Source organism: Microtus pennsylvanicus, chromosome 4 (assembly GCF_037038515.1).
Source record: "Microtus pennsylvanicus isolate mMicPen1 chromosome 4, mMicPen1.hap1, whole genome shotgun sequence".
Lineage (NCBI taxonomy): Eukaryota > Metazoa > Chordata > Mammalia > Rodentia > Cricetidae > Microtus > Microtus pennsylvanicus.
Genome location: NC_134582.1, coordinates 142,288,484 through 142,302,070, shown reverse-complemented (window position 1 = coordinate 142,302,070; position 13,587 = coordinate 142,288,484). Strand labels below are relative to the sequence as shown.

General features: G+C 38.6%; 1 protein-coding gene across 8 annotated transcripts in view; it reads left to right on the top strand.

Annotated features, from left to right (window-relative positions):
• The window catches only part of Znf438 (zinc finger protein 438), a 145,433-nt gene that overhangs the window by 41,495 nt on the left and 90,351 nt on the right, over positions 1-13,587 (top strand). For 6 of the 8 annotated variants that reach the window (XM_075970728.1, XM_075970731.1, XM_075970732.1 and 3 more), the window contains one exon: positions 1,296-1,382. The exons of the other annotated variants lie outside the window; for them this stretch is intronic. The gene's annotated coding sequence lies outside the window, so the exon portion shown is untranslated. The remainder of the gene's footprint in view (positions 1-1,295; positions 1,383-13,587) is intronic. 8 annotated transcript variants of the gene reach the window in all.

Below are 13,587 nucleotides of genomic sequence, written 5' to 3'. Positions count from 1 at the left end.
GCTAGAGGCTAGGAAGAGTGAACAAAAGATGCTAAAGAAAGTTTACCTTCCTCTAGGGGCCTGAAATACAGGGTTCAAGGTGTTAAAGAAGCATCTTCAGTGAAAGTGTCATTGCCATAAAATTTTTTACAGAGGAAATTAGTGGGTTTAGGATGCTCAGAATGGTAATCCCATTGTGATTGCCATGTTTCTAAAGATAGTGCTGGAGGTTCACTGGGTTTCAGAAGAATGGAGGAGCTGTAACTAGAGTTAGGGAAGAAATGATAGTCTAGGGGATAGTCAGCCTGAATAGAAGGCTAGAAGCAAGCAAGCTGCCACCACTGTCTGTCAACTTAAAGGAGATCAAGGGGATACAAATTGCAAAGAAAGCAGTCAAAATATCACTGTTTGCAGATGATATGACAGCTGCCCATGGGAGAATAGGACCAGGTACAAAACTCATCTTCCTGTTTTCATTAGAATCCATCTAGATGGATGAAATGAGTTAGTAGTTTTAAAAACACACTACTTAATAAATAACTGATGTTTTAAAAACAAACAAAACAAAAACCAGGGTGCAGGTCAAATGAAACATATTTATGGACCAAATCTGGCTCCAGGTGGCATACCTGCGAACCTCTGCCTTATATGTTTTGTTGGTTTCTTAAGTCCATTCCTCCCTTGCATGTCACCTGACCTGGCTCTAGTAGAGACAACTGCCCATTTGACCTAGGAAGTAGGCAGTGTTAGCGTTAGGAGTCAGGATGGAGTTAGCATCTCAGGACCAGGGAGTGCTACTTGCCATGGACTGGTGTGGCAATAATAGGTGGGAAAATTAGTTAAGTGCTTCAGTCTTGACAATTCAGAAGTGACATCCAGATTTCTTAAAGCTGCAAGTCTCAGAATCTTACCTCAGAACTGTTAAATAGTTTCTGAGGCATAGGTTATCAACCTGTTTATCTTTTAAAGCTCCACCACTGGTTTTGATATCAGCTTAAATAGAAAACTCCTGGATTTGAAGTATTGGCCAATCTTAAGAAAGCCAAAAATGCCCTGCCAAGGAGGTGGGTCTCTGTCCCTCTGGCAGTAGAGAGTCAGTGCTCAGATGTTTCTGCTACGGGTGTCACGATCAATTGGAATGGAAGAGAAGTAAGAACTTGACTTAGAGTTTGTGTTAGAAAAGGAGAGGAGTCACATTTTAAAGTGTACTTGGGTATGTGGGAGTTGGTGATATCAGCCGTGACCCCAGCACAATTTGTTTCATAAACTGATTATACAACCTCATCCTCATTAATTTGATCTCTTTTCTCTTACAGCCTGGCAACTTCAGCAGTAATTTCAGCCAGTTTGCATTTAATGGAAGAAGACCATTGGCTGCTCATGTACATGTCTAATTCATAATAGTAAGTGAGGTTATGTGTATGAGAAATATGACCTTTAACATAATCATTATAAAGCATTTAATAACCTCCTACATATGCAGTAACACAGCCTCAGTCCTGCAGGATCATTCCAGTAGTCAGAGTCATGTGTATAAGGAAGTTGTTGGCATACCGTTCTTAGTATTAAATTGAAATTTGAAGCAGCATTCTAAGTCATGCTGTGCATTTTAATATTTTTGGTTAGTTAAAATGGGGAATCACTTACTTTTCTGATGACAGATCTGTGTTTGCTTCCCAGCTTTAGCACCTATCTTCCTCTTGTATGAGCTTTTCTCCCCACACATATTTATAACTGGTGCAGCCCCTAGCTACAGACTTTCCAAAATTAGTGTTAATATTGCATGTTCTCAACACTGGCCGACCAGAATGCAGTGCTTTGCTTTTACCACCTCCCTAGTCAGAGTATTTTCTGCCATTTGTCAGAAGCAGCCATTAGCACCTGTGCTGTATCAAATATGCCATATGCTCATACCAATGAGGATAATAAGGTACTAAATAGCAGTATGACGTACTGGACTAGAGTTGATGTCATCAGTCTCTGAACTATTGTGCCTGCAATTTGAAGGTTTAGAACAAATTCACCTTTTTGTAAGCATTTTCATAAAATTGCTTTCAAAAATGTTTTCAGGTTTCTGGGAAATGTTAATGGTTTTCAGGGTAGAATGAGCTGAGTGATAGTTACAACTTCTCTAATCTATCTGTGTTCCCTTCACGTGTACATGAAAGAGATGAGAAATTTGGGGTACCAATTACATTGTAAGGACAGTGTTAGGAATCTAGTTGTGGTGATCCTGAGACATGCCGGAGACTTACATAAAACCTTTATCTGTTTAAGATTCAGTCTCCGTTGGGAATAGCTGGCAAAGTAGAACTATTTAGACTTCATATCTAAATCTAAAAGAGTATGCTTCCTCAGTCATGCTCCTGAGAGTTTGTGACTCCTCTGGATCTACCACACCAGTCCATGGCAAGTAGCACTCCCTGGTCCTGAGATGCTAACTCCATCCTGACTCCTAACGCTAACACTGCCTACTTCCTAGGTCAAATGGGCAGTTGTCTCTACTAGAGCCAGGTCAGGTGACATGCAAGGGAGGAATGGACTTAAGAAACCAACAAAACATATAAGGCAGAGGTTCGCAGGTATGCCACCTGGAGCCAGATTTGGTCCATAAATATGTTTCATTTGACCTGCACCCTGGTTTTTGTTTTGTTTGTTTTTAAAACATCAGTTATTTATTAAGTAATGTGTTTTTAAAACTACTAACTCATTTCATGTATAAATCTAGATGGATTCTAATGAAAACAGGAAGATGAGTTTTGTACCTGGTCCTATTCTCCCATGGGCAGCTGTCATATCATCTGCAAACAGTGATATTTTGACTGCTTTCTTTGCAATTTGTATCCCCTTGATCTCCTGTAAGTTGACTTCTTGCTCTAGTTAGAACTTCAAGTACTATATTAGAGAGAGAGAGAGAGAGAGAGAGAGAGAGAGAGAGAGAGAGAGAGAGAGAGAGAGAGAGAGGGGACAGCCTTGTCTTAGTCCTGATTTTATTGGAATTGCTTTGAGTTTCTCGGCATTTATATTGATGTTGGGTATAGGCTACTATAAGTTGCATTTTTTATGTTTAATTATGTTCCTTATATTGCTGATTTCTCCAAAACTTTTATCATGAAGGGTGTTGCATTTTGTTGAAGGCCTTTTCAGCATCTAACGAGATGATCGTGTGGTTTTCTTTTTCTTTTTTACTTTGTTTATATGGTAGATTTCATTGACAGAATTTCATCTGTTGAACCATCCCTGCATCTCTAGGATAAAGGCTGCATGATTATGATGGATGATTTTTTGATGTGTTCTTGGATTCAGTTTGCTAGTTTTTTATTGATTATTTTTGCATCAATGTTCATGAGGGAAATTGGTCTGTAATTCTTTTTTGTTGTTGTTGAGTCTTTCTGTGGTCTGGATTTCAGGGTGGCTGTGGCCTCATAAAATGAATTTGGCAATGTTCCTTCTGTTTTTCTTTTGTAGAATAATTTGAGGAGTATTGGAATTAGCTCTTCTTTGAAAGTCTGGTAGAATTCTGTGCTGATATTGTCTGGTACTGGACTTTTTTGGTTGGGAGACTTTTTATGACTACTTCTGTTTTCTTTGGGACTATAGGACTGTTTAAATTGTTTATCTGATCATGATATAACTTTGGTAAGTGGTATCTATTAAGAAAATTGTCCATTTCTTTTAGATTTTTCCAATTATGTGGAATACAGATTTTAAAAAATATGACCTAATGATTCTTTGGATTTCCTTGGTGTGGTGTCTGTTGTTATATCCCCCCTTTTATTTCTGATTGTTGTTAATTTGGATATTCTCTCTTAACCTTTCAGGTAGTTTGTCTAGTTGATTTCCTTAAAGAACCAACTCTGTTTCCTTGATTCTTAGTATTATTCTCTTTGTTTCTATTTTATTGATTTCAGCCCACAGTTTATTTCTTGCCGTCTATTTCTCTTGTGTGTGTTTTTTCTTGTTCTAGAGCTTTCAGTGTGATATTAAGTTGCTAGTATGAGTTGTCTCCAGTTCCTTTATGTGGACACTCAGTGGTATGAATTTTCCTCTGAGCACCACTTTCATTGTGTCCAATAAGTTTGGGTATCTTGTGTTTTCATTATCATTGAATTCTAGGAAGTCTTAAATTTATTTCTGCCTTGACCCAGTTGTCTTTCAGTAGAGTTGTTCAGTTTCCATGAGTTAATAGTCTTTCTATTGTTTCTGTTGTTTGATATCCAGTATTAGTCTCATGGTAGTCTGATAGAATACAAAGGGGGTATTTCATTTTTCTTATATCTGTTGATATTTGCTTTGTGACGAAGTATGTGGTCAGTTTTGGAGAAAGTTCTGTGAGATGTTAAGAAGGTATATTCTTTTGTGTTTGGGTGAAATATTCTATAGATATCTGTTAGGTCCATTTGGTTTATAACATCTGTTCCAATATTTCTCTGTTTAGTTTTTGTCTGGAAGATCTGTCCACTGGTGATAGTGGAGAATTAAAGTTTCCCTCTATTGGTGTGTGAAGGTCAGTGTGCGATTTAAGTTTTATTAATGTTTGTTTTACAAATGCGCGTGCCCTTTTGTTTGGGGAATAGATGTTAAGAATTGAAATGTCATCTTGGTAGATTTTTCCTTTGGTGAGCATGAAGTGTCCTTCCCCATCTCTTTTGATTAACTTTGATTTGAAATCTGTTTTGTTAGATACTATAATAGCTATACCAACCTGTTTCTTGGGTCCATTTTCTTGAAAAATCTTTTTCTAATCCTTTACTCTGAGGTAATGTCTATTTTTGATGTTGAGGTGTATTTCTTGTATGCAGCAGAAGGATGGATCCTATTTTCACATCCTTTCCAAAGTTAGCCTGTATCTCTTGGGGGTGGGAATTGAGTTCATTGATACTGAGAGATAGTAATGGCCAGTGATTGCTAATTCCTGTTATTTTATTGTTATTGTTGGTGATGGTAGTGTGTGTTTGTGCTTCCCTTCTTTGCTTTTGCTGATATGAGATTATTTCCTATGTTTTCATGTGTGTAGCTCACCTCCTTGGATTGGAGTTTTCCTTTTAGTTACCTTCCGTAGGACTGGATTTGTGGATACTGTTTAAATTTGTCTTTGTCTTGGAATATTTTGTTTTCTCTGTCTATGGTAATGGAAAATTTTGCTAGGTATAGTAGTTTGAGCTGGCATCTGTGGTCTCTTAGAATCTGGAGCACATCTATCCAGGACCTTCTGGCTTTTATAGTCTCTATGGACTTTATGTGTCACTTGCCCTTTTCCCCTTACAGCTTTTTAATATTCTCTCTTTGTTCTGTATGTTTGGTGTTTTGATTATTATGTGGTGAGGGGACTTTCTTTTCTGTTCTAATCTATTTGGTGTTCTATAAGCTTCTTGGTACCTTTATAGGCATGTCCTTTAGTTTGGGAAATTTTTCTTCTATGATTTTGTTGAAAATCTTTTCTATAGCCTTTGAACTGGGATTCTTCTCCTTCTATTCCTATTATTTTTAGATTTTTGTCTTTTCATAGTGTCCCATATTTCGTGGATGTTTCCTGTCAGGAATTTTTTAGATTTAATATTTTCTGTGAACAATTATTTATTTCTTCTATCACATTTTCAACACCTGAGGTCCTTTATTCCATTTTTTATATTCTGTTGCTGATGCTTGTGTCTGTAGTTCGTGTTGACTTACCTAGATTTTTTTATTTCCTGAATCCCCTCAGTTTTGTTTGTTTCTTTTAACTGTTTGTTTTTTTTCTTGGCTTTCTTTGAGAGATTTATTAATTTCTTCTTTAAGGACTTGTATCATCTTCATAAACTTGGTTGTAAGGTTGTTTTCTTGTGCTTCAGCTTTGTTGGAATATTCAGAGCTTGATGTAGTAAGAGGATAGTTGGGTGCTTTCCTAGTGACTTATTGCCCTGTTGTTGTTGACTGTGTTCTTACACTGGGGCCTAGGTATCTGGGTTTGGAGTGATTATAGGTCTAGGTGCCAATTTCTGAGTTTGTCTTTGTTGGATGGGTGTTTTGTTCCTTGGTTTCTGTTTGCTCTTTGGTTTTCTGGTCTTTGTGGCCTGGATTTCTGGAAGCTGGTGTGACCTTTGGTCCAGCAGAGAAACTCTGTCAGAATTGGGGGCTAGACTTCTGGTGGCCAGTATGACCTTTGGTTCAGCAGGTACCTCTGCCCAGAGTTGGGGAGGGGCACTGTGATGAGGGAAGTGGAGATCAGGAATAGTAGAAGGAACTGAGAGTGTGGAGGTTTCCCGAAGGGCTATCTATCTGGAGTCCGGTGGCCAGTGTGGTCTCTGTCCACCAGGGACTTTCTAAGTTTTCCTGTCTGTTATTCTAGCTGGTGTGGCCTGCACCTCTTCTCACTGGTGCAGCCTGCAGCTGCTCTGACTGGCATGGCCTGCCCCTGAGCAGTGGATATCTTCCTGACATGGGGCTCAGGCATTGCAGTTGGTGTAGAGGGTGCCATGGGAGGGGGTGGTCCTGGGCTGGGTCTTTGGATCCAAACTGAAAGTATGGGAGGGTTCTGAGGGCAGGTACAATAGATATATTTCTTACTATACTATAGTGTGAGAGAAACAATAGAGAAATGTAGTGACAGACTGTGAGGATGTTTTCTTGCCAATTGTTTTTTTCAAGTGCTGAGTTGAGTTTGCTAAGAACCCAAATCAATCTGGTATTTTATAGGTTACTTTTGTAGAGTTCTTTGACTCCATGATATCAATAATTTTAAATTAGAATTGTGGAACTAAACGGCATCCTTCTTATTCATATTACAATTGAAGGAGTTGAACTCTCAAGCAGCCTTGATTTGTCTGTGTTTTAAGGTCAGTGGTGAGGGTTGGAAGAGATGCAGGACCTCCTGGTTGTCAGTAATCTTTACAGTAGACTCCTCAGGGTTATTTTCTCCAGCATTATTTTATGTGTAGGATCCATAATCCATTGCATTAGGGCCAGTTGTCAAATAGACGTTTGTGTTTAATCTCCTGAAGCTGAGGGACTTGTGGGATTAAAACCAGATAATACATAGAGTGTGAATGGCAAGAATCATGATGAAACATCCTTAATCAGACTCCAGTTCTGTCCTCTAAGGATGCTGTTATCTGGGACTAATTCTGCCTTCTGGAAGGTTCTTTGTGTCCATTATTTCCAAAGACCATGCTTATATGAACATTAGGAGATGTATGCTCTGTTGGGCTTGAGTTTTGTTTTCAAAGGATTTTAGTAGCACCTTTCCACAGTGTTCCAGGAATTGACTTGGCAAGCAGTATTTTAAAACCTGTTCTGTGACTGCATAGCACAGCTGCCTTTCTTTCTGTCTTCCTTCTATTCATCTCTGACTACTTGAGCCGTTGTCATTCATTTCCTTATATCCTGAAAGATTGTGGTTTTATTTTTGGGTTTTAGTATCATTAACTGCTGTTAACTAGCCTTCAAAATGCACAAGAGCTTAAATCCAGTTCAGATTTACTACATTTACTGCTACTAAAACTATATTAGAGGCAGTCTTGGTTAATGGGGGACCTTCAACAATGGGCCTTTGAACTCACCAGCACCCAAGGGAAACCAAGAAACACTTCCCCTGTGCCTGAAAAGCTTCTACTTTGGAGTTGACATCAGTCACTTTACTGAAGTATTTGGGGTGGGGAGAACCATTCACAAGGCTACATATGGTGCTGAGAAGAAGACTTATAATGTGATTATAGTTGAATGGCTTTTTAGTTGGACACTTCTATTGACAGTTTTTACACCATGCCAGGAGAAAATGAAGTATGGGTAGGGTAATGTCATAGTTTTTATTCTACTTTAATAATAATACCATAACACCAAAGCTACAGAGAAACCCTGTCTCGAAAAACAAAACAAAAAACAAACAAAAAAATAATAATACCATAACAAATCCTTATCTTCGTTACTTCTTTTCACTTGTGTTATATATTCTTCTGTGCTTTCTAGATTAGCATTTCAGCATTTAAAACTAAAAGCAATATTGTTATTTCTATGGCAGAAATAGTCAAACCAAAAGGACCTTATTTGCCCATAGTGCTGATGAAATTGAAGTGAGTTGTCGGTTTAAATAAATAAAGAAAATATGTCAGATATTTTTATTCAGTTTTGTACCACATGGTCTGTCCAAAAACACAAGTCAGGATTGGGGGGGGGGGGAGACTACAAGGGAAAAAATGTGGAAATGAGAAGAAAATTAAATACCACTATGAGCATATGATATAAATTGTCAATGATAAAACAAACAACAACCCAAAAAACAACTTTCATAATTTCACAGCTACATTATTAGCATTAACTGGCAAGTTTGGTGGGGTTTTTAATAGAAAGTCAGTAGAACAGCAGTCGCATTTCTGTAGACCAGTAGCAACAGCCAGACAGCACAGAATGGTGGTACTCAGACCCAAAGCCGTGCTGTTTATCAAGACTGTGATTGAGTGGGAGGCAACTGTTCCTGAGACTGCACGCTGATGGCTTCCATGTTTTTTACAGCACCATTCTCGTTAGAATCCATTTCAGAGTCTCGCATTATGTCCACTGTTCATTGTCTGATGTTTTCTCAGGATTATACCACATCAGATCAGGGGTAAATTATATCAACATGACTTATTACTGGTGGAGTTAAATTTGGTGTTTTGGTTAAAGTGACCTCTGCCAGGTTTCTCCACAGTGAAGGAATGACAGTGGACCTTATTGGTGGGGAGTATGTTTCATCTTCCAGTAGATGTCAGTCTGAAGCTGCAGATAGCTCTGAACCCTAGGGATAACCATGCCCCCCTTTCTTTTACTTTATGTGCCTATAAAAAAAGTTAAATTAGCCGGGCGTTGGTGGCGCACGCCTTTAATCCCAGCACTCGGGAGACAGAGGCAGGCGGATCTCTGTGAGTTCGAGGCCAGCCTGGTCTACAGAGCTAGTTCCAGGACAGGCTCCAAAGCCGCAGAGAAACCCTGTCTCGAAAAACAAAAAAAAAAAAAAAGAAAAAAAAAAGAAGTTAAATTAAAAGTTAGGCATAGTAAAAGATTTTTTTAATGATAAAAATTAAAATAACAAAAGTAATATGAGTATGACCCCTTCTTATCTCAGTATTATTTTTATTTTTACTTTTGCAAGTCCTTGGTTTCTGTGCTCTGCACATGATGCCTGGTCTTGTTCTATATCACATCACTAGAACATTCTTCCAGAGTTCATCTGTCCTTCCATGTTTTCTACCCTGTGCATGAGTTTATGACCGCATTCTCCTGTACATCTTCTTTCAGGAAAAGCCAGTGCTTATCCCAGTTGAGTGCTTGCTTTGTCTCCTGCCTTATTCCCTTCAAAATCCACCTCTTAGCTCTGCATAATTGTGACAGAAACTTCTACCGTGGCTTCCCTCAAGAGTTTACGTGTTGTTAATGCAGATGTGTTCTTGAGTCTAGAAACTATACCTTGCTTCTAGTGTTTTGGTGTCCCTCGTTTGATGAGATACTTGCTTGCATCTTCATTAGGCTCAGTGCTTTTTGGCGTATCCCACCCAGAATATATCTTGTTTGTCTTCTTCCCACACAGCTGCTGTCTTTTCTTAGCTGAGTATTCATACACTGTAGCTTTTTCAGTTTTTAGGTGCAGCAGTGAAGCTGGCATGATTTTCTTTTGAGAATTTGTCGTTGCTTTATACGTCAGCATTCTTAGCATACAGCTGTGCTTTCTAAGTGAGAAACTTTTACTTTTTCACTCAGAAGAGTTATTCTAGAGCTTTGCCATATTCTGATTCCCAGCATTGCTATATTCCTAAGTTTGGGGCACCAGGGTTGTTTAGAAGAAGGGCTACTTGCGTCTGTGATTGTAAGCGGTGGCTCTGATGAGCAGGGTGAAACCAGTATATTGTAAATCAGTGGAAGAATGGATGGGCAGTTTTCAGTGTGTGGTTCTGGGGACAATAGGTTGTCCATAGCTGGGAAAAAGGTTAAAATTATAATTTAATTTAGATACAGTTAAACTTATTTGGAAAACTAGAAAATATCAATCTAGACAGACTCGGAAACACAACTGCTAGAAGACATTAAAACAAAATGAAAGGAACACAGCAACAAAAAGACAACCAGGAAGAGTGAGTAGAGCACACACTTGAGAGAGAAGCAGGACTTGGTCATATGTGACCTGATCACAGCATGGCAGAAAGTGTGCCTTTTGCTAAGCGTTTCTCGCGCTGCTGACTTCCTGTGAAGATCCAGAGATGTGAACTTGGTAAGGATCCCTCACTGTCTGCTCGGTTGTCCTATGGAAGGCTCAAGACTAGAAGCTGCGTGACTTGCAAGGATTGACATCTCTGTCTCATCCAGAGAAGCTTCAAAGAGATTGAACTAAGAGTCATCAAATGACAGTTCTACTTACTACTTTCTGTTTTCAGTGGCACTCTGTATTAGCCAGTGTTATGCATAGAAAAGGTAAGGACTGTTATTGATTTTAACATATATTTCCTAATACTTCTAATAGGTTTTTTTAAAAATATATGTTTTGAATATATTTTTTGTCAAACTCTTACACCTATAATGTAGATCACTCAGTTTATGGAAAATGCCTACTGCTTAATCTAATTAATAAGGTTAGTCTTAATTTTTAAATTTATCTTACAAATCAGACGTCATTCACTAAAAGTCTATTGATTTGATAACTCAAAAGGGTTAATATATGCCACCATGACAACCATCACATGGTTGAATTCTAATAGAAATAAATAGAGCACAGAACCACACCATGTGTTGCCTAGATACAGTAAGATATTGTTCCCATAGTCTTTCTTCCTTCGTGTCCAGGAAACTCTTCTGGATAGATGTTATTTAACAGTAAGTGATACAGCTGTGGAAGGAGGAAGCTGTATAAGTAAAGTGTTCAAACTTGCTGCTTTGTTTCATGATAGAATAAGATTATATGTGCCCAAATACTCCATTTCTTAACAGAAATTGTGTGAGACTACTGAAGAGCAGGGCCTTGCCGCAATGTCCATAAAAAGCCAGTTTCTGGGTAGCATTATTTTCATTCCCCTCTTTTTGTACAAACCTTGGAAGTTTGTACATCTCAAAATGTAAGTTGAATAGGTCTACCATATATGGAGTTAATGACAGAACAAAATCCCCAAACTGGTGAAATTAAACCAACCTTTAGATATTAAACTTCATTGAGATAAAAAGATAGAGTAAATCTAAACATTGAAAGAACCTGGTAAATTTGTTAGATCTCAGAAGTAAAGGAAATTCCTCAGAGGATCTAGGCAGGTACTTTGAGACATCTAAAAACAAGAAAAGAATCTTGGCCAAATATTTCATTTAATGCACTATAATAAATCATACGTATAAGATTTTAAAGAAAAGTTCACTTTGCCCATTTAAATAGTCTCTCAAGTTAGCAAATTTTCTTGAATTTAAAGGAATTCTTAAGTTTTCATTGAGCCAACAATAGAAATCAGCTTTTTCTAAACATAGCTTTCAAGATAAAGATTTAATGCAGCCAGGACACCTGGTCTCAGCACTGAAAGTTTTTTATTGCTTATGAACCACTGCTGTATTGTAACTGGAGGTTTTTATCCTGCCTGTCAGTTCCCAAATAACCACTCTGGGGCTTAATATTAATTATAAATTGTTGGCCTATTAGCTCAGGCTTATTATTAACTAGCTCTTACAACTTAAATTAACCCTTTTCTATTATTCTATATTTTACCATGAGGCTCGTGGCTTGTTGTTACCTTACATCTTGTTTCCCCAGCTGCTGCTGGCATCTCTCTGACCCACCTCTTTCCTCCGTTTCTCTGCTTGGATTTCCTGCCTAGTGATATTCTGCCTGACTATTGGCCAAATCATCTAGACATATTCACAGCATACAGAAGGGCATCCCACATCAGTGGATGACAGTGGCTTCTTTGATTAATGTTTCGTACGATAGAACTGGCCTGTTTCTGAGGCCTTTTCCATACTCTTCAGGGCAGAAAGGTCAGTACTTGTCAGCAGTCTCATCACTGCCAGCAAGGGTCTAAACAAGCTGCTTGAGGAACAAACCCACAATATATTAGTCTCTGCCCAGGCTCAGCCTCAGTATGAAGATAAAATGGTGTTCTGTAGCAATCCTTATGGAGTTGACAGGGTCTTGGGCTTTGCTTGAATTCATAAAAGTTGTTGCCAGCATTTTGCCTAAGAAACATTAACTTTGTATTTTTTTCTGTGTAGAACAAATTAATTTGTTAAAGATATTACATCCTTGAGTTTGAAAACCCTTCAACACCTTTGGATTGCTAGAAGAATGGAATATAGCACATCTGTGACACTTGAACACAGCCATGCAGGTGTTGTCCTGTGGTGAAATGTTTCCTGTTCAGTTTGGAGAAGTCTTGGAGAAGAGCATATTTCTTTTCCACTTGCATTTCCTCACGTTTCTGACTGACTTTACCCTTCAGTTCCTGCTCTTGTCCCCTGAGGTGATACCAGCAGGGGGAGCAAGGTGAAGTCTGTAGTGAGTCTGTCTAAAGAGTCTGAGAGAGAGCATCCATGATGATTGCTATTAGCATGTATGAATTACATGGTCAGCTTGCTATCCGAGGTGCCAGCCCATGCAGAGCAGCTGGACTCTGAGGAAAAGAGATGTAGTAAATACTAAATGCCTTGAGAAAAGTGTGCCTGTGATAGGAAAATGAATCTAGAAAAACCTGTAGACACTCAGAACAAGACAGATGGGGCATTAAATGAAGGGCCTCAAAGGTTTGTTTCTTGCTGTGTCTCTATATCTGACTAAGTGGGTTTGAGCTGAACACACTTCCTCTACATGACTACTGTGCCTCTAGATCTTATTGTGATGCCTTGGATAAAATGTGGAAACAACAGACCAAAGAATTATACATGAGCAAGTCAATCTCTTATCAGTGACTTGGTGGGAGAAATAGAACTTGAAATTTTTGAATTATGTGTCCTGTAAGGTGGAAAGACCAGAATCAGGAGAGAAATAGTCCAAGATGGCCAGTTGTATCAGATCAAATACAGGGAAAGGGAGCTGGCAGATGAAGGAGAAAATGGAGAAGTAGCAAAACAAGGTCTCCTCTCATTTTGCACCTGACTCTGCTGTGGCACTGAAAATCAAAGTGTTTTCTATGATTGTGAGCACAGAAGAGGGCTTTTTTTAAATTAATAATTAAAAAAATATGTATATGGTTGTTTTGTCTGCATATGTGTCTGTGTAGCCTATGCATGACTGATACTCTTAGAGGTCAGAAGAGGGCCTCAGATCTCTTGGGACTAGAGTTACAGATAGTTGTGATTTGCCATGTGGGTGCTGGGACTTGAGCCTAGGTCCTATAGAAGAGGAGCTAGTGCTCTTAAGTCCTGAGCCATCTCTTCAGCCCTGATGCTGGTTTCTTTAAGAAGTGGCATGTGTAAGTTGGACCTTAGAGAAAATATATTATAAAATAAAGAATTACTTTAATTTCTTGACAGAAAAAGGTGATCAAAAAAATCACAAAGCATAAAAATGATGACTTACTTAAGAGAGTTGCTGCTCCTGCAGAAGACCTAGTTTGGTTGCTAGCACCCATATCAGGCAACTCACAGGTATCTCTTAACTCCCAGGAATCTAGCTGCCTTTTCTGACCTCTG